The sequence below is a fragment of the Mus caroli genome, chromosome 2 (assembly GCF_900094665.2).
Source record: "Mus caroli chromosome 2, CAROLI_EIJ_v1.1, whole genome shotgun sequence".
Classification (NCBI taxonomy): Eukaryota; Metazoa; Chordata; class Mammalia; order Rodentia; family Muridae; genus Mus; species Mus caroli.
In genome coordinates this window covers 79,849,999-79,855,443 of record NC_034571.1, presented here as the reverse complement: position 1 = coordinate 79,855,443, position 5,445 = coordinate 79,849,999, and the positions used below count along the sequence as shown (strand labels likewise).

The following is a 5,445-nucleotide window of genomic DNA, read 5'->3' as shown; positions in this document are numbered from 1 at the left end:
AAAAAAAAAAAAAGAAGGTTTATCTGACCCTAATTTAACTTTGGTATCTGTCTAGAAAATTGTCCATTTCACTCAGATTTTCCAGTTTTGTTGAGTACAGGATTTGTAGTAGGTTCTTATGATTTTTGGAATTTCCTCGGTTTCTGTGTTATATCTCTTTCATTTCTGATTTTGTTAATTTTGATATTGTCTCTGTGCCCTCTGGTTAGTCTATGGGTTTATCTATCTTACTGACTTTGTCCAAGATCAGCTCCTGGTTTGATTTATTCTTTGTATAGTCCTTTTTGTTTCTACTTGGTTGATTTCAGCCCTGAGTTTGATTATTTCCTGCTGTCTACTCCTCTTGGTTGTATTTGCTTCTTTTTGTTCTAGAGCTTTCAGATGTGTTAACAAGCTGCTAGTGTATGCTATCTCCAGTTTCTTTCTTGAGGCACTCAGAGCTATGAGTTTTCTTTAGGATTGTTTTCATTGTGATCCTTAAGTCTTAGTATGTCTTGCATACATTTCATTAAGTTCTCTAAAAGCCTCTAATTTCTTTCTTTATTTCTTCCTTGACCAAGCTATCATTGAGTAGAGCATTGTTCAGCTTCCATGTGTATGTGGGCTTTCTGGTTGTTGTTGTTATTAGTGTTGTTGTTGTTGTTGTTGTTGTTGTTGTTGTTGTTGTTGAAGAACAGCCTTTGTCTTTGGTGATCTGATAGGATTTATGGGATTATTTATATCTTCATGTATCTGTTGAGGCCTGTTTTGTGACCAGTTATATGATCAGTTTTGGAGAAGGTACCATGAGGTGCTGAGAAGAAGGTATATTCTTTTGTTTTAACATGACATATTCTATAAATATCTGATAAATCTATTTGGTTCATAACTTTGGATAGTTTCACTGTATCTCTATGTTGTTTCTGTTTCTATGATCTGTCCTTTGATGAAAGTGGGGTGTTGAAGTCTTCCACTATTATTGTGTGGGATTCAATTAATAAAGTTTCTTTTTTGAACGTGGGTGCTCTTTCATTTGGAGCATAGATGTTCACAATTGAGAGTTCATCTTGGTAGATTATTTTTTCCTTTGATGAATATGAAGGGTCGTCCTTCCTTAACTTTTCTGTTAACATTTGGTTGAAAGTCAATTTTACTGAATTTTAGAATGGCTACTCCAGCTTGTTTCTGGGGACCATTTGCTTGGAAAATTGTTTTTCAGCCTTTTACTCTGAGAGTGTCTGTCATTGTCACTGAGGTGCATTTCCTGTATGCAGCAAAATGCTGGGTCCTTTATATGTATCCAGTCTATTAGTCTGTCTTTGTATTGGGGACTTGAATCCAGTGATCTTAAGAGATGTTAAGGAAACGTAATTGTTGCTTCCTATTATTTTTGTTGTTAGAGGTGGAATTGTGTTTGTGTGACTATCTTTGTTTGGGCTTGTTGAAAAAAGATGACATTCCTGCTTTATCTAGGTTGTAGTTTCCCTCTTTGTGTTAGAGTTTTCCATCTATTATCCTTTTTAGGGCTGGATTTATGGAAAGATATTTTGATTGTTGCTTCCTGTTATTTTTGTTGTTAGAGGTGGCATTATGTTTATATGGCTATCTTCTTTTCGGTTGGTTGAAAAACAGATTACTTTTATTGCTTTTTCTAGGGTATAGTCTCCCCTTGTACTGGTGTTTTCTGCCTATTATGTTTTATAGGGCTGGATTTCTTGAAAAAGATCATTACAAGATCATAAAACTTTGATGAACCCAAGATGAATAGACAACAGAAAATAGTCAAACTTGGAGCTGAAATCAACCAGTTAGAAACAGAAAGAAGAGTACAATGAATCAACCGAACCAAGAGCTGGTTCTTTGAAAAAAATTAACAAGATATAGAAACCCTTTGCTAAATTAACTAAAAGGCACAGAGTCAGTATCCAAATTAACACAATTATAAATTATAAATGAAATGAAAGATATAACAGAAGCTGAGCAAATTCAAAACACCATTAGATCTTACTTCAAAACCCTTTACTCAAAACTAAAAAATAGATGAAGTAGATAACTTTCTGAATAGATACTATGTCCCAAAGTTAAATCAAGATCAAGCAAATTATCTAAACAGTGCCATAACCCTTAAGGAAATAGAAGCAGCCTTTAAATCCTCCCAACCAAAATAAAAGCCCAGGGCTACATTGTTTTGTGCAGAACTCTACCAGTCTTTCAAAGAAGAGCTAATACCAATACTCCAAACTATTCCACAAAATAGAAACAGAAGAAACACTACCTAATTCATTCTATGAGCCCACAGTTACACTGATAACTAAACCACACAAAGGCCCAACAAAGAAAGAGAACTTCAGATGCATTTTGCTTAGGAACAGCATTGCAAATATCTAATAAATTCTCACAAACCAAATCCAAGAATACATCAAAAATCTCATTCACCATGATCAAGTAGGCTTCATCCAAGGGATGCAGGGCTATTTCAATATGTGAAAATCCATCAATGTGATCTACTATATAAACAAGTTGACAGAATTCAACTACCCTTCGTGTTAAAAGTCTTTAAAAGATCTGGAATACAAGGCACATGCATAAATATAATAAAAGCAATAAAAAGAAAGGCAAAAATAATCAAATTAAATGTAGAGAAACTTGAAGCAATCCCACTAAAATCAGGGACAAGACAAGGCTGCTTACTGTCTCCCACTCCATTTGATATAGTATGTGACCTTCTAGCTAGAGCAACAAGGCCACACACACACACACACACACACACACACACACACACACACACACACACAATGATCAAGGAAAAAAAATGGAAACAAAGAATTCAAGGTATCACTATTCAAGGATATATGATCATATATATCAGCCATCCCCAAAATTCTACCAGAGAAATTCTTTGCCTAGTAAATAACTCCAGCAAAGCGGCTGAATACAAAATTCAACCACCACCACCGCCACCACCACGATCACCACCCCCCGCAAAAATCATTAGGGTTCCTTTATACAAATGAAACGGAAATTACGGAAACACTATCCTTCACAATAGCTAAATATATCTTGGTATAACTCTACCCAAACATCTATATAAAAAGAATTACAAATGTGTGAGACCTTGAATTTGGAAAATGGATGTTCAGATCTGTAACTTCATCTTGGTGAATTTTTCATTTGATGAGTATGAATTGTCCTTCCCCATCTCATTTGATAACTCTTGGTTGGAAATCTATTTTACTGGATATTGGAAAGACTACTCCACCTTGATTCTTGGAACTGTTTGCTTGAAAAACTAATGTCCAGGCCTTTACTCTGAGGTAGTGTCTATCTTTGTTTCTGAGGTGAGTTTCTTGTACGTAGCAGGATGCTGGATCCTGTTTGTGTATCCAGTCTATTAATCTATATCTTTTTATTGGGAAATTGTATCCATTGATGTTAAGAGGTATTAATGACCAATGATTGTCAGTTCCTGCTATTTGGTGGTGGTGGTGGTATTGTGTGTGTGTCTATGTGTGTAATTCTTTTCTTTTGGGTTTCTTTGTGAGATTGTGTATGTATGTGTGTGTGTGTGTGTGTGTGTGTGTGTATGCATGTGTGTGTATGTGTGTGTGTGTATGCATGTGTGTGTATGTGTGTGTGTGTGTGTGTGTGTGTTTTGGGTGTATTTACACACCTTGTGTAGAAATTTTCTTTCTAGTTTCCTCTGTAGGACTGAATTAGTGGAGAGATATTGTTGATATTTGGTTTTATTATGGAACATCTTGGTGTCTCAATCTACAATGACTAAGAGTTGTGCTGGGTATGGTAGTCTGGGATAGCATCTGTGGTCTCTTAGGGTCTATAAGACATCTGTCCAAGATCTTTTGGGTCTTAACATCTCTCTTGAGAAGTCAGGTGTAATTCTGATATGTCTGCCTTCATATGTTACTTAGTCTTTTCCCCTTAGAGCTTTTAATAATTTTCTTTATTCTTTATGTTTAGTGTTTTAATTATTATGTAGCAGGAAATTTTCTTTTCTGGTTCAAACTATTGGGTGTTCTGTACTCCTCCTGTATGTTTTGACTGTCTCTTTAGGTTTGGAAAGTTTTCTTCTATAATCTTGGCCCTTTGTAGTGGTAATCTTTAATATTCTAGTACCATATTCTAGTACCATTATTCTTAGATTTTTTGTTCTCATTGTGTTCCAAAATTGTTGGATATTTTAGGTTCAGAATATCTTACACTTAGTATTTTCTTTGACTGATGTATCAATATCTAATATTGTATTTTCTATGTCTGAGATTCTGTCTTCCATATCATGTATTTTTCTTGGTGATAGTTGTGTCTGTAGTTCCTGTTCTCTTTCCTAAGTTTTCCATCTCAAAGGTGGCCTCCATTTGTGATTTCTTCATGGTTCTTTTTCCATTTTTAGACTTTAGACAATTTTGTCCAATTCCTTCACCTGTTTGATTGTATTTTCCTGTGCGTTGTATTTATGTAAGGGATTTATTTGTTTAGTATATAAGGGCTTATACCTGTTTGATTGTTTTTCTGTACTTCATTAAGGTAATTATTATATCATTTTTAAAGGTCTCTATCATGTTCATGAGATGGAATTTATGGTCAGAATCTTTGTAGTCCATTGCTCTATTCAAGCATCATGTCATCTTCTGTCTGTACTGGGCTAGTAGCTGGGTTTAAGGGGTTTAATGTCATAGCCCATACTTCAAACACCTTCTGGCGAACTTTCTGTGGTAAAAATATTATTGGCCACTTTTAATATGATGCATCAGCTTGGTAAAAATGCTCGGTACAGATACCCTTGTCTATGAAAATGTCCTCCTGGGTATGATGGGCTTCATGGTGCTCTCCAGCACTCTTGCCATCCTCATTCCCTACCTCAACATCCTGCTGGGTATTTTGAGGATCTGCTCAGCCTCAGGAAGACATAAGGCATTCTCTACCTGTGCCTCTCACCTGGTCTCTATCATGCTGTTCTATGGTTCCTTGCTGTTCAGGTATTCAAAGCCTAGTTTAACCTCCTCTCTAGAAAGGGACAAAGTGGCTGCCCTCTGCTACACTGTAGTCAACACATTGCTCAACCCTCTCATCTATAGCCTAAGAAACAAAGATGTCAAAGGTGCCTTCAGGAAAGCAACACAGACAATACAACCACACACATGAAGATGATCATTTTTGGCTAAGTGCTGTTATCCTATTCTCCCAATAACTCCGTTTTCCATGTGTTCTCACATTTATGCATTTCACTTAAATTGAATAAGTGATCCTCTGAATGATGATATGATAAGCAAGTGACTTTTACTTATTATTTTTGTATTATATGTGTAATATAATTCATTCAATACCTATAGTTTATGTGCTTGAACACTTAATGCTCTTACATATTATATTTTATCTCTTAGTTTTTCATAAAATTAACCTTGGTTAATTTTGAAAGAGTTGGAGGGAAATAAAATTACACTTTCAAAG

General features: G+C 35.4%; 1 pseudogene; it reads left to right on the top strand.

The window, feature by feature from the left end:
- The window catches only part of LOC110306353, a 7,772-nt pseudogene extending 2,633 nt beyond the window's left edge, over positions 1–5,139 (top strand).
- The last annotated feature ends 306 nt before the right edge of the window (positions 5,140–5,445 follow it).